Below are 18,824 nucleotides of genomic sequence, written 5' to 3' on the forward strand. Positions count from 1 at the left end.
TGCTTCCAAGACGGTGGTCCTCTTGGAATCTGTCCCCGTCCACCCGCAGGAATAGGTGTGGGCAGTCTGGGGTGTGGAGTTCTTCCCCCATCCTCTCATTCTTCCCACACAATGGGGGAAGGTCAGGACGTTTAGGAAGTCATCCTGCCCCCTCTTTTGTCTGTTAACCTTGGCCTGGAGTAACCGTGATTTCTCATCGGCCAGGCAGCAGGGTCTTTTGAAACCAGTGACATCAGACAGATCACTGATACACACACACACACACACACACACACACACACACATATGATTCAGTCTCTTTTCTGTAACATAGGTGTAATAATAGCATCTTCAGAGAGTTATGTGTCACATAATTCATTAGCACTTTCAAATGCTGGTGAGCTTCTGGGGGTGGGGGGAGATGGTACACCCCGGCTGCCCTACTCCATATGCTCCTATACGTGAATGTCTCCGTTTTCTGGGGAAAGTGATTTTGAGAAATGTGATTTAAAATATTTTACAAGGATGCATTCATCCTTCGCATCACGGACAGCGCTTCTCTGTGCCATTTATCTCTCCAGGTGGGTTTCTCCCCAATCCGACCCCAGTTCCAACTCCAATCCATGTCTCATTTCATACATGTGGTCTAAACACAAAACCACACATGAACATGGAAACCAACCAGGTCTGAATCCCGTGGAAGAGGGCGGCGAGATGTGGCAAGCCTAAAGTTCCAGAAGCACAGAAAACCTCTCTAGAGACATTTTTTTCAGAGTCATCCCCATTAATATTAGAAGACATTTGCTGCCACTTTAAAAGATGAAGCTTCATAACGTGTGTGAAACTGACTCAAATTAATTTATTTCAGGTGGATTTATAGCAACAGCCGGGAGAAGCTCAGGATTCGGTTCGTCCAGCAAACACAAGGGATCCGATTCCATCTTCTGCAGGGACGTCGGACACGGGAAATCCTTCAGGATGATCCCCTTACTGCTGAGGAGAGAGCAGGAAACCCTTTTTTCGTCTCTTCCAGGCACCTGCTGGAGTAAAAGAGCTCGGCTTCCAGCGCCAGGTGGGAGTCTGGTTATTTCTGTATTCTTTTGTCACTCTCCAAATAGCCTTGGCCTGCACTTACAAGAGTGGATGTGTTGGGGATGTGAGGAAGGGGGTTGGTCCACACGTGCTTGCCAGCCCCGGGCACACAGATGGGCCTCGGCCAGCAGAGTCGGTCAACTGCTGTGCCGTTCTGCCTGTGGGTTCTGAGTCTGTCTTTCGTGGGCAGCGGGCTCTCCCTGAAGGGGTCCCACAGTGAAAGGGGAGCGGCTGTTCTCATGAATGAGGATGGAGACTCTGGTTACCACCCTGCGCTGCACATTCCATTTCTAGAATCGAGGCTGTCTGTTGCCATCGTCACCTCGGACAGTCTGTGTCCCTAAGAGTGACCAGAAAAGCCGTGGGGCTGACCTGAGACTTCAGCCAGACCTAGGAAAGACTTATCCTGGCAGACGTTTCAGGGAAGGTGTGAGCTAAGGATCACATGGCTTTCGCAGTGACATCCCAGAGCGCTGCCTGCTCAGGGAACCAGTCACACACTTTTTGACGTCTCCACTTCAAAGCGGATGAGTGAGTACCGCGAAGTGGTGTCCAAGAGATGATTTGTGAAACCATAAACAAATGTTTTAGTATATGTGCTGCCAAAGCGAGCACTAAACAAACGTTGATACTAGGTTCAACTTAAGCAACTGTCATCTGAAAATCCATAATGACATTTTCTGAGAGCCCACGCCGTGGGAGATGCCAGCTTTCACGTGGATTAGTATGTGTAGCCGTTACCACAGCCCTGCCACACAGTACCAGGTACCTCAGAATCCGTTTTACTATGGAATGAAGCGGGCAAGAGGCAGACCTGAGAGGCTAGCTTAGGTCAGTCTGACGACATTCATCTCTGCAGTCTCTTGACTCTAGTATCTGTCTATAAGCCCCTGGGTTTTGAATGGGTCTCCATTTTCCAAAACGTGGGCATGACTTGCGGTTTGTTCAAAGTCAAGTAGAAATGGCCACAGATGGGCCAGTCAGGAGGGCTTGGAGGTGAAGGACATGAGCTTGGGTGTCAGACTTCCTGGGTTCAAATCCCAGTGGGGCTATTAATGATCTATCCTTAGAAAGGCCACCTAGACGAAGGACTAAGGTTATTAGCACAGTACCTCACCTAGGTAGGAAGCTCTCTGCCCACCACAGTCGCCATCATTATAATTACTCTTGCCCTTGGACTTGAGACTTAGCGAAAGGGGTCATTCACTGCTTCATGACTACTTACTAGATCATTCAGGGCTGGGTGTCTGTTCTGCTGAGATCTGAAGAGAACAGATCTAAATGCCTCGCCCACCACCCATCCCTGCCTCTAAACTTCTCCCCCATGGGCCGCCCCCGCCTTCTTAAATTCCATCACTCACCCTCCTTTGGGTGATCTTATTTCTAAAACCTCCTGGTCACCAATAGGAACTTACCTGGCTAATATAAGGCAGTTAACAAACAACTAATGATGCCAGTACTTCTGCTGTGGACCGTTCCATCGTTATGGGGTCCTACCAATCTATTGATAAGTATTTGAACCCTGCAATGGACAAAGTGCCATCTAAGGTACTAGGGGACATACTGAAAACAGTGAAACAATCCTCTCCCTCCCCGAATTTACAGTTTAGCTGGTGACAGGGGTATGTGCTCACATGGCTGAATATCTGTCCAGACATAAGTCCTCACTTGTGAGGGGCATGGGGGGCTGTCACTTCCAACGTTAGGGATCAGGGACGGTTCGGTGGGGAAAGTGGGCTTTGAGCACAGACTTGACAGTGCTTAAAACCATATATAATATATAAGATATTTATGTATTATATATAAAATACATATATATATCATACAGAGAGAAATGTTATTTCCCTTATGCCGTTGTGAAAAATAGCAAAATAGTTGTTTTATTAGAAAATAATATACATTCGTTTTCAAAAAGGGTTCAACAATGCAGAAAACATACCTGTGAGATGAGCCACCTGAAATCCGCGCCACCCCCCGTGACCACAGCACTGCCACGCGCGCCCTTCCGCGCAGCTGCGGGATCCTGTTATACATGCTGGTGTGTGCCCAGCTGTTTTCGTTCAACAATATATCACTGGACATTTTTCCATGCCAATTATTCCCAATCTACACCACCGTTTCAGTGGCTGGCGAGTATTCCATTATACAGATGTACTCTAAATTAATCAAATCCCCATCGATAAACATTTAGTGTTGCGGTCAAGGGCACGGGCTGGAGCCCCGCAGTCCGAGCGTAAATCTTGGCCCTGCAGCTCACCGGCTGGATAATTCTGAGTGGAAACCTAACTTTTGAGTGCTGGTTCCTCCTCTGTAAAACAGAGGCATTCATTAATACCCACCGCATCGGGATGTTGTGAATGGATATTTGTAAAACATGTGTAACAGTTTCTAGCACATAGTAAATGCCCAATTGTCGTGGTTGTCGGCGGTACTCCCCATTACCTACTTAGGACAAAGCTTGCAAGTGGAATGAAATAGCCAACGGTAAACAGATTTAGCATCTTGATAAATGTCGCCCCATTTCCCTCCATGGGTGGGCAGGAGACTCTGTGGGTGGCAGGAGGCAGTGAGGCGCAGTGGTTGTCCCCTCACTGCCTCCTGGCCTGGAGCGCTGGAGACCTGTACAAGTTGTCTGCAATGCAGCCAGCGAGGTCTTCTGACTTGCCCAGGCTTCTGGGTGGCATTCTGGAATATAAAGCAGGAGGAAAATTAACAGCAAGTCAGGTCAGACTCTCTCCCTTTGATTTCTAGAAGGAGAACTGGAGTTGAGGCCATACTCAAAAATATAGGTCAAATCTCGGTTTCTGTGGTTACCAAACACTGTCAACCACCAGTGATTCCCTCCCTCGGGGGTGATGCCAGGGTTCCGAGGACTGGCAGCGGGGCCTGGCTCCCCTCCAGCTGTGCCCCCCACCCCGCCGGCCCGCAGGATCTGCAGGGAGAGCTGCAAGGGGGTAGGGGTCCTTGCACTTAAACACTTCTGGGGCGGGGGGCTCGGCGGCACTGCCAGTGGGGCTCGGGGCACCCCAGACAGCGTCCCTGCCGGCTCGCCCGCCAGCTCCCCAAGTCCGCGGCTGCAGGGAGCACCCGCCTGGGCTCGGGCCATGCCCGCCCGGAGGAGGGAGGAGGCCTGCGCCGCCGGAACAATGTGGTCGGTTGTTTTGCCGACTGTCAGCCTCGTTCCCGGATCCTCCTTTCCACGCCCCTTGGCCTAACCGCCACAGGCCCGGCACGCAGAGGGAAGAGCCCCCTTATTTGGTCTTGGAAAGAAGGGGGAAAGGTTATCCTCAGATGCCTGCGGCGTTGGGTCATCGGCCCGCACCGGGGCGCAGTGCCGTCTCCCGCCGCTAGGTGGCAGCGCCGGGCAGCGCCTGGCGGAGGTGCCCCGAGTGGTAAACAAGCCCGCAGGTTCCGGTACCTCCGTCTCGGGTCCTCTTTTGTGTGCGCGCTGGGGACGAGATGGGGGGGGTGACCCGACGGGGAGCGGGAGGGGAGCGGCCGAGGAAGGCACACGAGCGGGGAAGAAGAAAACAAAGCCTTTTTGATGCGATAGGCAAGCTTTCAAAATCGGAAAATCGGCTTTGGTCGGAGGGCGTGACTGAGCCCTGTCGGTTTCGTGTGAACCATCTGCGGGTGCGCGAGGGGAGGCGGGCGTCATTGTCACGGTTGGTAGGGATGCAAATTCCTCGAGGAACATTCATAAGGTGCCCTGTGAGGATAGTCCCAGGCTGGGGTCCCCTTTCTTTCCTCTCTCCACCTCCCCCCCCACCCCCGCCCCACTTCGCCAGCCTCACAGGTGAGCTAGTGAGGGGGACGCGAGCCATCTGCCTTCCTGTGGCCTGAGCGGGGTGGGAGCAGAGGTTCCTGCACACTAACGGCGTGCAAGCCGGCCCTTGCTCACCCGTAGTGCTGGTCCTTCCACTACTATCAGCGAGGCAGGAGCCATCCTGCCATTTTAAACGGAGCTCGGAAAGGCTAAGGCCCCAGGGACAGTTAGTGGCAGAGCTGGGATTTGAACCCAGGTACTTCACACTGCAAACGCGAGGCTTGTCCCGCAAGTAGGAGCACATTCCATCGCCACCGACTCCTCCAAATAAAACTCCTGTAACACCGTCTCATTCTTCAAAGATCTGGAAAGAGAAACACACTTGGTCGTGGTTTGAATTTCAGCAGCAGAACAAAGCAAAAGACACAGAGGAGTGGAGGTGAGCGCAGGGGAGGCGGCAGCGCTTCTGCGTAAGTGCCTGGGGCTCCTGTGCTTCTCCGAGGCTCAGGGGCAGCATCGTGCTCCGTACTCCTGGTACGTTGTCCCTCACAGGGCTCCAAAGAGGGGCCTGCCGGGCGGGAAGCTGCTGCTGACTTTTATTTTCTGTTTTAGGCAAGTTGCAGGCAGCCCTTTTGTTTGGTTCTGGAAAGAAATTAATTTTCCAAGCCACACAATTATAGGCCACTTTCAAAAGAGTTTCTGGAGTGACAGTTTCAGGCTTCCCTTAAAGGAAACGGTACCAGTTTTCCTTTTAAAAAACAAAGTGTGCGTGAACAAGGTTAAATATATATGGTTTTTTTCTCTCTCTTTTTTCGTGAAAACAAACAAACAAAAAAACACAGCTGCTTCTATCAGTTTGGGGGGGAGGGGGTATCCAGGTTTCCAAGAATTTACTTAGCTTGCTACATAGTATATTTCTGTAGAAAAATGACAGCAAGACGATCCTATAGATATTTTTATACTTTCCATCATTGTGTTCTTGGTTCCCAGCTTCAATCAGAACCAGAATTGTCTGGGTTTGCAGGGACATTCCAGAGCTTGGGTCCCCATCCCAGAAGCCAGACAGACCTTAGCAGCATCAGGAAGGTGACAGCGATGGCTGCTGCCTTGTCTCTTCCCAGATGCGCTGGCAAACCAAAGGGGTGTCCTCTAAACACTCACATCCTTTAGCTCCCCTCACCCTAAATGTGCCAAAATCTCGATTTGGTTCAATTTAGTAGCCTGGATTCTGTTCTGATTATGCCTTGAGGCGGATGGAACCCAAGGAACACCACCCTACACAGAAACTGTCCTGGTTGGAGGGACAGCGATGACCAGCCACCCACCATGGGGAGGGGGGGAACAGAGCTATGCAGCCTGCGCCACGCTCCTTAACCTCTGTGCTCCAGCTTGGGGAGGATTTAATGATTTCTTCGAATGTGAAGGACTTAAAACAGTGTCCAGCCCATGGGGAGTACAGTAGGGCACACTTCCTAGAATTATTGGAAGAATTAAATGAAATAATACCTGTAAAACCCTTAGCCCGGGGTCTGGCACCCAGAAAGTTCTCAATAAAATGTCTGGAAAGTAGTATAATCAGCTACCTCTGGGTGTAGCTGACTATGCACTCAAATTCTTATGGAAAACGTAGGGTGTAGATAAGATTATCGTACATATAGGGAATTCAGAATCAGGTGGTTTCAATTACCCAAAGTCATAAAACTAGTACAGTGGTATCTTGCTTTTCGAACATAATCCGTTCTGGAAGACCGTGCGAGTTCTGAAACATTCGAAAACTGAGGCGTGGTTTCCCCATAGAAAGTAATGCAAAATGGATTAATCCATTCCAGACCTTTAAAATCAACCCCAAAAACTGCAAATTTAGCATGAATTTTACTAGCTAATGATACCATAGATCCATAAACTCTACGGTGTTCATAAACCGAAATGTTCGTCAATGGAGACGTTCGAAAACCAAGGTACCACTGTATGGAGCAGGGCCAGAATCTGTCTGACTCCAGAGTGTGTGCTCTATTGATTATGGGCAATCTGGGAGGGAAGAAGAAATCATAAACAGTCCTATGTGATGAGCTGAGAGGTCCTCATGGGCTGGAGAGTTATAATTGAGTCTTTCGTATGAATAATTTGCTATTACTCCTGTGTCTGTTGGGTGTGGAAGACAGTGGTGTCAGGCTAATTACACATGTACATATAAGAATCAGTGGACAGCAGCCACCTTTAGATCTCCTGATTGTCATCAGCCTAAATTCCCAAAGCCTCATGTAACCCTTTTAAGCCTAGGTGAGAGATCACGCTATATACTGGATGGCACTCTTTTTATTTTTGCAGAAGACAGAAACCCACGCCAAACTGGCTTATGCAAAAAAAAGGAGATATAATTGGCTAATGAAACTGATCATGGTTATGTCGGCTTCAGATATGGCTTGATCCAGGAGTTCAACAAGAGTATATGTACTTGGCCTGATCCATATCTCAACTTTAGTTTCCTCCATGTTGGCTTGTTCTCACATTGGCTCTCTCACTGACCCTTTTTTGGCCCTCATTGGTTAGAACTAAGAAAACGTGGGTCCCTAAAAGGAAAATCATGGTTCCCTTTATTAAAAGGGGCAGGGGTGCTGGGCAGGCAAGAACAACAGATATCTACTCCCCTTGCCTATGTAGCACCATCAATCAGGAAGATGGTAGAGAAAAAGCTTTAGTGGTGAACATTTCTGCCACAAAGGACACTCATGAGTCAAGCAGGTGGGGAAGGGGTGACTAAAATTGTTTCTAGTTACACAAGGGACCCAGGAGTTCCCAGCATTTTCCTGTTTCAAGTCAGGCTAGCTGATTCTGAATGGTAGAGTAAAACCTCAGTGTCTTAAGGACTGTGTCTAAAGGTCATGAGAAACTTTTAGGGTCCTACTGTAGCAAAATGCTTTAACACTATAATATATAATTGTATAAATATAATGCACAATAAAATGCTATAATTACACATCTACAAAAAATGTATGTAAAAGTGGATATATGTCCATATATACTATTATAAGGATACATAAATTTATGTAAAAATGCAACAAAGTCCTACTGAATTTACTGAACTAAAGGTCCCTATAGACCCTTCATGACAGTCACCAGACAACACACGACTAGAAATAACATGTTACAAATCCATACCAAGTGTGAATGCCAGGCCGCCTACTAGGTTAGTCACAAGCTGCATGATGATTGGTTCCTTGAGCCAATCTGATGTCATCAAACTAGCACCTCAGCAAATTGGCAAATTATTAGACACCATGGACCTTTGGTTACATCTTGAGCAGTCCAGCTCGAGAATGCTCACTACACAAATTCCAGGGTGCTGGTTTCCTGCTATCCAACATGGTCTGAGCCAAGGAAGGGCAAGGCCACTGAACCACATCCTACTGTGTTAACTTAATATGAGACCCAGTCTTATTTTAATGTAGTATAAGACTGAATATAATATAATATAATATAATATAATATAATATAATATAGTATAATATAATATAAATATAATACCAAGTCTTATATAATATAATACAAGCCCGGGTCTATATTAATTTTTGCTCCAAAAGACACATTAGAGCTGATGGTCTGGCTAGGTCTTGGTTCGAAACCCGGTCTGTTCGGAACCAAGGGTGCTGCTGGACCCCCAAGAATGGGGTTGGAAAGGGAGCCAAATGTTTTAAATGAAATGTGCTAATTCTATATGTCCTTTGATGTGAATCAGTTATTCTTGACACCGGATGGAATCTATTGCAGTTTTATGTTGTTTTCATTGTGATAAAATACACAACCCTTAATGTACATCTTAACCACTTGTAAGTGTACGTTTCAGTGGTGTGAAATACATTTGCAGTTTTGCTACTTATCTCCAGAACTTGTGCATCTTGCAAAACTGGAACGCCATGCCCATTTAACAACAATGCTGTTTTATATTTTGAATAATTCGCCACAAAAACCCAATTCAATCCTTCATTTGGAAAATAAGCATTTTATTTCTGAATTTTAAAGGATGTACCTGGAGGAGTTGACTGTGAACATACGTATCATTTCTTGGGTAACAAAATCCAAATCACATGTTGGAAACGTGTAAAAACATCTGTTTCAAAATGATCTTGCTGGAACATGCTTTTTTCAAAAAAGCAACTAATTGCTAATTTATTGTTCCAAGCAGCACCTTTACTTGAAGTTTCAGATGAAATCTGTTTCTTTCTTCAATTTCCCCTGCTATATACACGTCTTGTTGAAAACCACTTGTCATCCCAGAAAAGGTCAGAAAACCTGGAGTATTTCTCTCTCTTTTTTTTTTTTTTTTGTCAAAAAAGACAAGACCTGTTTCTTTTCTTTTTATAATAAGTAGAATACTTTTATTAGGGTTGGCAGATTATAGGTGATGTCACAAAAATTGGTGTTCATGTAAGAAATACAAAATCTTGAGAAATCAATAGAGCAAACTTAAGAGCACTCCATGTTTCTTCTTCCTCTTCCCCATACGGCCACTCTTTTCTCTTTTACGGCAAAGGTCATTTAAGAATGGGACTGGGTCCTGAATACAAAGAGAGAGGAAGGGAGGATGAGACAGAATAAAACCGTAAGCCCCAATAATAGCTCCTATGTATTGAGGACATTCCTCACTTCATCTTTTTTTGAGAATATAATCTTCTTTGTTTCCCATTTTCTAAATGGGGGAAAATGAGGCTTAAAGAGACAAAATGACCTGCTAGTGAGTTGGCAAAGGAGGGATTGCATCTAGGTCTGATTCACTCCAATCTTTACGTGCATAACTACCTTCATGAAGACCTGTTTCTTAAGGTCACCACCTGGTGACCTTAAATATAACATTGCAGAAAGACTTGAATATATTTTAAACTCCTTGTTTTCATAAAATGCATCTCACTGTTGACGCCTTGTATCACATAGTGTACTTTGAATTGTCTCATCCAGCGCTTTCCCTGTGAATGGTCTGCACTTGTAGTCCTCGCTCTGAAACCTGACCCCAGAACTTCTAGAAAAAACTGCAATCAACAAACCATCCCTGCTGTGGTTCCATGCACACCATTTGCCCACAAACATCATCTTTAATCATCATTACCATCCCCCTCATCTACTATTGAGAGTGTCTTCTCTGCTACATCTTGCCTTTAATACACTTCAAGCAACCAAATTCTTTATTTTTTCATCATTGAAACAAAATATGGCAAATACCACAAACAGATGCATGTAAAAAAACACGGTACTTTCATCCAATTGCACAGCAAGTGTCCCATATTGTATATTTTCCTAATAGTTGTATTTTCAAATTTTCAGCAATATATTCTGTGTTTCAGCAGTATTTGCCAACAAATGAATGCATTTTGGTTTGTCTTAATTTTTTTCCACATATCAGTTCTGCTATATTTATGTGACAAAAAGAACAAGCACTCATAAATGGTGTATGACTTTTGGTCTTTTGCACCAAAAACTTTAGATAAAACTTCTAAACCTTTAGCACCTAATGAAATATTTTAAAGTTTGGATTGAGTATTTCATTAGAGATTGCTAGAAAACATGTAGAAGCTAAGAAATCTTCATGTTCTAGATGTTTGTTTTGTATTCACTGAGACACAAGTCTTAGGTATACAGCCTAATGAATTGTTACCTACGTTTCCCACCCCGGTAACTATGACCCAAATCAAGACACAAAACATTTCCTGACCCCAGGAAGCTTCACTGCCCACCTTTGCAATAAAAAACCTGCAGCAGTAACCACTGTTCTGACTTCTACCATCACACATTAGTACTGCCAGTCCTTGAACCCTATAGAAATGGAATCATACATCTGTGTCTACCTTCTGATGCTCACTGGTTTTTTCAGATAAATCCAGGTGATCATTTCTTGTCGTTTCTATGTAGTATGATTCCAGTGTACAAATATATGAATAAACCACAGTTTGTTTATCCGTTCTCCTACTGATGGACTTTTGGCCTGTTTCCAGTTTGGGGAAATTATAAACGAAGTTGCTATCAAAGTTCTTGTACTAGAGTAGGTGTATGTTTAATTTTATTAGAAACCACCAAACAGCTTTCCTGCTTCCACTCCCACAGAAATGGACGAGAGTTCAGTTGCTCTGATCCTTGCTAATACTTGACCCTTGGTCTTTTAAATTTTAACCACTCTGGTTGCTGTCTACTGGTATCATTGTGGTTTTAACTTGCTTGTCACTGATGAGTAGTAATGGCACATATATTTATTGATCATTTGGGTGTCTTCTTTTACGAACTGCTTGTTCACATATTTTTTCCATTAAAAAACTTGGCTACCTTTTTCTTATTGACGTGTGGGAGTTCTTTACATAGTATGGGTCTGAGTTCTTTGTTAGAATGTACTGCAAATGCTTTCTCCCACTCTGGTTTGCCTCTTCACTTCCTTAGTGGTGTCTTTGGATGGGCAATGTGACATTTTAATGAAATCCAATGCATCCACTATTTTAGTTCCTGGATAGTCTGTTGTGTACTATGTAAGAAATCTATCCTTTTTCTAGGTTACGAGGCTGTTTTATAGTTTTCCACTTTCCAGATTTAGCTTTTACAGTTAGCTCTAGGATTCCTTCTCACATTAATTTTTTGAGGTAGGGGGCAGGGTTCTTTCCCCGCCCCCTGGAGGCCAGGAGTCTAAGATGAAGGTGTCAGCAGGGCCATGTTCCCTCTGAGACTCGTGGTAGAATCCTTCCTACCTAAATTATTTGCAGAGTTTATTCAGCAGTTTTTTTGTTTGTTTGTTTTTTTCCCTTTCTCTAACTTCTGGTGGTGACCGCTGATCCTTGGCATTTCTTGGCTTGTAGCCCTTTGGCTCTTAATGCCATCCTCTGTCATCACGTGGCCTGTTCCCTCTGTGTCTGGGTCTCTATAGGGACGCAGCCATATTGGATTAGGGCCCCGCCTACTGCAGCCCCACGTGACCTCATCTTAATTACATTTGCAGAAACCTTATTTCCAAATAAGGTCATGTTCACAGGTACTGGTACTTAGGAATTTCATCTTATCTTTTTTTTTTTTTTTTTGGGGGGGGGACACAGTTCAACCCATAGCACACCTATTCCATGCCTCATTTCCCCTCCTTTCTTGTCTGACTTTTGAATTACTTTTATCATTCCAATTTTTCTTACTACTACACTGAGAGTGCTATAATTTCTAGTCTTTACCTTCTTCCCAGATAATAGAAGAACCGTAGAGCTAATGACCCTCCCTTGGTCCTCTCCCAACCTTATGTACTATTACCGTCACGTATTTCAGTCTATTTTTTAAACAATCTTTTTATTGTAAAATAAAACCCAGGAGGCAGAAAAATCACATAAATCAAATGTATGGCTTAATAAAAGATATTAAGATAAACACCGTTTCAGGTCAGAAATAAAATTTTGCTGGCCAGCGCAGAAACGCCTTTCTATCCTTTTTCCCAATTATAACCCCCTCCTAATTCCTTAAGTAACCACTACATTGATTTCTATACTTATAATTTGCTTGCATTCCTTTCAAAAATGGTTTTATCACCCAAATGCACACCCCTAGACCCTACGGCATGCATTGCCCATTATAATTTTGTGGTATTTCTTTTAGGTCTCTTTCAATCTATAAATTCTCTTTTCATCCTTATTTTGAAGAATCTGGGTAATGTGATGAGAAGTTTAAAATCCAGCACCTGGATTTTAAAAATCGCATCCTCAGAGTTTGCTGTATTTCTCTACCCTCTATATTTCTAGAAAATTGGGCAGCTGGATCCAGAAGCTGGATCCAGATTTGGCGTTGATCCCTTTGGCAAGACTGTACTTAGAGTTTGACAAGACTGCAGGAGATACCTAATGCCCAGTTGCCACTATTTTTGTTGTTAACAGTCTTTGATGTTTAATGCCTAACTCTTCATTCAGTGGGGGTTGCTAAGTGGAGATGGTCTACTTTTTTTGTTGTGATTTGATAGTTGTAATACTGTTCTAAGAAGACATTCCTCCATCTATTGTCAGTTTACCAGGTGGAACAGTTCATACAGGAAAGACAGGGTCAGTGCTGGAATCTTTTCCTTTATTCAGTACTTTTCAAGATAACAAATTAGTTCCCTATCGTCCTCTGAGGTGACCAGTTCTTTTTTCCCCCCTCAATATTATTACGAATTCATGAAGTTAAACATTATATGTATCGCAGCTCTAAGTGTCCCAGTGGGAGCCTCTTCAGGTTGGTTCCTGAGTCCTTTCGACATGACCCTAGGAGGTTTTAACAGCTTCCTTGCTGTTTCAGGCACGCTTTATATATTTCTTGCACGAGACCTGGATTCAGGCAGTTCTGCAAAAGTCTTGGTGACTCTTAGTGAGAAAATGTACTTCAAGACCACAATCTCAGTCCTAGGAGCATTCATTGCTCTAGGTTGCTCATTGTTTTCTTTTCAGTGGAGCTACACACACACACACACACACACACACACACACTTCTGAGTTTTTCTAATTCTGATGTATATGTCTTGTACACATATATACAAATATATGTTTAAAGATAAAATATCTTATGAGGTCAATATTGATACTTCTAATCTAATTCAAAACTATCAAGATTTTGTTTAACTTTCTTCTATATTACACCTGTAACACCTCTCTTTTACACCACGAATCCTTGTTTTAAATAATCTAAGGGATATAAGTACAATTATCCATAACTAGTATTTTTTTTATCCCATATTACACACACAGCGGACCTGGAATAAAAATGCTAATAAAAAATTAAAATTCTAATGTACTACCAATGTGATTATTTAAAACATTAAGATAAATATTTCTGCATAGGCTCCCCTATTTTATTTTCTCTTCATTTTTTAAACAGTTGTACTATATATTGTCAGAGCACACGACCATTACAGCCTACAGTCAGCCCTTCTAAGCCGTTATTCAGTCTTGGTTCTATAGGTTACTATAAATTTCTCGCTCTCTGTCCTCACATCATTGAGGGTCATTTGGGTTGTCGAAAGCTTATTTGCTAGTAAATTTTTCACAAAATGGGAACAATATTTCTTGAGATCTTACATGTTGATAATTGAAATCTGACGATAATCTAGTATTCTTTTCTTACGAGTGCCATTTTCTTTTCCGATGTTCAAATAATTTTTATTGTTTTGTTTAAAGTCCTGTAATTATAGCAGAATATCTCTAAGTCTGTAAGTGTTAGTATCCTTTTGTTGATATTTATAAGTACACGGTGTCCCCTTTTGACATGTAATTTCAAATCTTTTGTTTTTCTAATTTTAGGCAAGTTTTCTTGGATTAATCTTTAGTATTTGTTTTGTTCCCTTGGGTTTCCTTCTTCAGTGCTTCTACATTCATATATTTGGTCTTCTTTGCTATCTTTTAACATTTGTCACTTTCTCCCAGATCTTTTTATCCCTTTCTTCACTTCTTTTTTTATTTGCAAACTTTTTCTTTCTTTCACCTTCTACTTCTCTTTACTATTTCTACTTCTCTTATTTTTTGTTTATTCTTTTTCATGTTGTTTCTAGTTTAGTCTTCATTTCTGAAATAACTTTTTCTCTTTTATTCCTAATTCATAATTATTTCTGTCACCTCATTTCTAAGTTTTTATAATTCTGAAGTATTTTCATGTCTTTTATCATTTTCTTAATTTTCCTAGCCTGTTTTGAGATAGATTACATTTTTATCTATTGTGTGGGCATGTCTTCTTGTATGTTTTAAATGTCTTCATTCCTTATTTTCTTCTAAGAAATTCTAACTTCGTACAGAATTTGATCTTAATGTTCTTTCTGTTGCTAAGTTTTAGGTGAAGTTTATTTTCCTGATTTTTAGAATGAAACAGGGTGCTATGGACCCAATGTCTGTGTCCTCCCCAAACTCCTGTGTTGAAGTTCTAACACTCAAAGTGGTGGCATTATGATGTAGATAAGTAGGCCAGGAGGGTGGGGCCCTCATGAAAGGGATTAGTGCCCTTAAAAAAGAGACCCCACAGAGCTCGCTCACCCCTTCCATCACATGAAGATACAGCAAAAAGTAGATGAGAAAACTACCCACACGGTCACTGAAAAGCCCAATAAATAGGAACTGAGGGCGATAGACTGGCATCTTAGAAACTCCAGGGTTGCTTTGTGTTAGGAGTAAGGAGCCCTGCTCTGAGGCAGGAAATCTGGTTTCTCCCCACCTGTCTGTTGCCAGCCAGCTGGATGCCTTCTATAGATAAGCCAGCCTGTCCTGATGCAATTTCCAGTTCTGTCAAGTGAAGGGAGTGATTTGTTTCATGCCTTTTAAGATTCTAGCCTGAAAACAGGGATGTGTTCCATATAACAGGATTCTCTCCTGTTCCTATACGGGTTTCTATAATGCCTTAAATTTGTAGGAACTGAAAACTCAGAGCAACTCTGCTACAGTCATTTAATTCCTAGTAAGTTTTATGTGGTCAGCCCCCAAATTGTCACCGAGGCTGAAAGATGAGTTTGCTACTAGGATAAATGTAAAATGGATATTACATCTCAAGTTTACTGAAGGGGGAAAGAATATGGCATACTGTCTTAGATTATACACAACAATCATTGCCCCATTTCTTTAAAAAAGTCTGAAATCATTTGGCATAAAAACAGGTATATACACCTTACCAAGGTTTTACTTCCTGGCTAACGCTGCTAGTTTCATTTTTCCCCAAAAGAAGGTCTTTGCTTAATGTCTTTTTCTTTCTTGCTTTCTTCCTTTCTTTTCCTTCCTTCCTTCCTTTCTTTTTCTTTCTTTTCTTTTCCCCTCCCTCCCTCCCTCCCTCCCTCCCTCTTTCTTCCTTTCTCCCTCCCTCCCTCTGTTTCCTTCTTTCTTCCTTCCTTCCTTCCCTTCCCTTCCCCTTCCTCCCCTCCCCTCCCCTCCCTTCCCCTCCCTCCCTCCCTCCCTCCCTCCCTCCCTCCTTCCTTCCTTCCTTCCTTCCTTCCTTCCTCATCAGTGAAACAGCAGAGTAAATTTCCTTGCTCGCCCTTCAGTTCTACAGTCTGCATATAGGTGTGTCGTGTGTTGTGCTCTCTCCAGGAAAAAGTATGTGTGTCATATTGCATTGCCTTTTCCTCTTCTCCTCTGCACATTTCCTATGATTTCGTTTTCACAACTTAAGCTTCCATTTAGAACCTGGAAGAAACTCTGTTATTTTAAGGCAAGCATGAAAAATTGGAAGGCTTTACCCTAACTCATCTTCGGAACCTTTTGGGGAAGGCGTGTCCTCAGTGAACAGGCTTGGGCAGGATGGTATCTGGCTCCAGCCTCCTGGCTGCCGCAGCCCATCCCACCTTAGCAAGAGCCAGTGCCCAGCCCAGCTCACCAACCCCTGGCTGGTGGTGGGCAGCTCTCCTCCATCATGCCAAGCAGAGTGGTCTTCTCTTGGGCTCATCCCACTGCTGTCATTTTTCTCTCTACACCACATTTTTGGATCCCACCCCTTTTTCTTCATACCCCGGTGGGTAGACTGGTGGGTTTCCAGGATTCCTGAGAAAGGTGTCAGCCACCATCTGTTCAACTGCTTTTCAACTCAGGAACATGAGAAGTGAGCTTGACACTGGTGCGAGATTGTGGCAGGACTCAGGCACGGAGAGGGCTGTTCACATCCTCTCTAGGATGTGATTTCAACAGCAGCAAAATACCACGGCAGGGGCCTCATTGCTTTGTGCCGCCGCTGCCTTGGGGGATATCGCACCTGCGGAGGGATCCTGGAAAATCGAAACCCACAGCCTCCTTTCGATTGTGGTGGATTATCCAAGTTAATCTTTGCTTCAAAGCTGTCCCACCCTCTCCCATCTCTTCCCGCCCTCCCCCAGGACTGCTTAGCCTACAAGAATGAGATGGTTTGGTTTGCTCCGCTCTGGGTCCCTACACCACCACTCCAGCACCCATGACGGGTCATCCCATGGAGCGGGATGGTGTGGGCCTGGGGTACATTTACCAGGTGCTGTCTGGGTCCTGCCCAGGTCACTTGGGCCTCGGGTCCTCACCAGGGGCCATAGCGCCCCCAACTGGGAGAGAATTGGTACTGGGGGGGGTAATATGTGTACATATGTCTATATACATTCTTATATATATATATATACAATTTAAATTCTAAATATATATTATTATATATTGTACAAATAAGAATATATTTTATATGACTATATATATATAAATGAAGTCATATTTACACACACACACATCTTACTGGTACTGTTCCACTGGAGAACGCTGACTAATACGGGGGGGGGGGGGAGATCTGGCATATCTTAATGGTTTGTGACCCTCCCCCCACCCCACCCCCACCACAAAGGGCCACAGTATGTAAACACATGCAATATATCTGTGGTATTAAAATTTCATGGGGGCGGGGGAAATTACAAAAAAAAAAGTTCTTTAAAAGGCTCCGTTGGAGTGGCGCTGATTTTTTAAAAGATTGAGAAACACTGCTTTGGACCTGCTTTTCCACGTGCCCAAATACCTACTAGCTACCAAGACGTCTGTTTCTGTCTCCGAAGGCTTTCCCCGCATTCCCAGGGTCTGTCCACCACTGGTAAACTGGTTGGTGTGGAAATGCCCGTTCTCCCTCACTCCTAGGGTGCATTGGGCGATTCTGAACTATGTGTTTTCAGTGTGCCCACAAGGGTAAGATCCAGCTGCCCTTTGCGGCTGTTGCTACACAACCTCCCCTTTATTTCCCCTTTATCTGCTGCCTCCGCTTTCCTGCCTCACTTCCCCACTCTCCTGCCAGTTTTCCTGCACCTTCCTGATAAACCACCTGCCCATAAATCCCCATCTCAGCGTCTGCTTCTATGGGAGCCCAAACTAAGACTACACGTGTCTGTGTGTGTTTTAAATGACTGGGGACTTCATTGATGAAATAAGAAAAAGAGGGTCCATGCATGAAAGATTCTATCCTTCCAAGATTGTAATTAATCCAATTCTCAGTTTCACTGAGGACCATGTAAAACTTTTTTTTTTTTTTTTTTTTTTTTTAATAGCCTGGACTCTGGAGCCAGATTGCCTGGCTCCCCAACATCCTAGCTATGTGCTCACGGGCAAGTTACTTAACCTCTGTGCCTCAGTTGCCTCATCTGTAACTTGGGGATGGTAATATTACCTCCTCACAGGGTTGCCGTGTGCGTTAAAGGAGTCAGCGTGTGGGAGCTCCCAGGGCAGTGCCTGGACACGGAAACCTCTACCTGTGTGGTTGTGTTGTTGCCGAGCACGGCACTCTGTGCACAGGCTTCCGTCTCACCAGGACAGCAGGAAAGGAAAGCCACGGTAGACGGTAGATGTAGATGAGGACCTTTTGAACTAGAGGTCACCTTTTGTCTAAGAAGGCCCAGGCGTTAGGCTGTCTGGACTAACACGGTCTTACTATGTTAATAGTCAATTATTTAGTGCCTACCCACAGCGATCCCACACCTCCACCGTTGGGATTCAAAGATCCCCATCTCTAGAACAATCCATGGCCAGCACCTGCTTTCTGACCCGCTGGGCCACTGAATTCCAACACAGAATTATAAAACAGGTAGGCACTGGCCTAAACATAATGAGGCCTATTGGGCAATGGTCCCTCTGGCATGAGCAAAATACTCCCTGTTTCTTTTCTCTCGGTTTGCAGTGACTACAAATGTTCAGAACAGGGAGAGCACACACCTGCTTTCAATGTCCCCACCGGGTGGCAGGAGGAAGTTAGGACCCTTTTTTCCCCATGTCTGAGCCTCCACAGAGAGTTTTGTCCTACTGTAGTTCTGATTTTGATGTGATTTATTTGTGAGTCAGTGATCCCAGGAGTTGATAAAATGTTTAATACCTCTATAAAAACCTATGTGGTAATTTCTCTTTGTACCCAAGCATTTCCACTGAGATTTATACTTTGCACGGACTGCTTGTTAAAGAATGAAATCACAACCCACCAAACCTTCCCCTTTCCCTGTTTGCAGTGGAACCCATCTCCTACTTGAAGGCCCAAGGTCCCCTGAATAATCTCTTTT

At 44.0% G+C, this 18,824-nt stretch overlaps 1 long non-coding RNA gene across 7 annotated transcripts in view; it reads left to right on the forward strand.

Moving 5' to 3' along the window:
• Positions 1 to 18,824, forward strand: part of LOC109444912 (uncharacterized) — a 95,025-nt gene that overhangs the window by 13,152 nt on the left and 63,049 nt on the right. For all 7 annotated transcript variants that reach the window (XR_012491364.1, XR_012491370.1, XR_012491367.1 and 4 more), the window contains exon 2: positions 848 to 1,051. This is a non-coding gene — a long non-coding RNA (uncharacterized LOC109444912). The remainder of the gene's footprint in view (positions 1 to 847; positions 1,052 to 18,824) is intronic.

The sequence above is a fragment of the Rhinolophus sinicus genome, linkage group LG13, assembly GCF_036562045.2.
Source record: "Rhinolophus sinicus isolate RSC01 linkage group LG13, ASM3656204v1, whole genome shotgun sequence".
NCBI classification, from domain to species: Eukaryota; Metazoa; Chordata; class Mammalia; order Chiroptera; family Rhinolophidae; genus Rhinolophus; species Rhinolophus sinicus.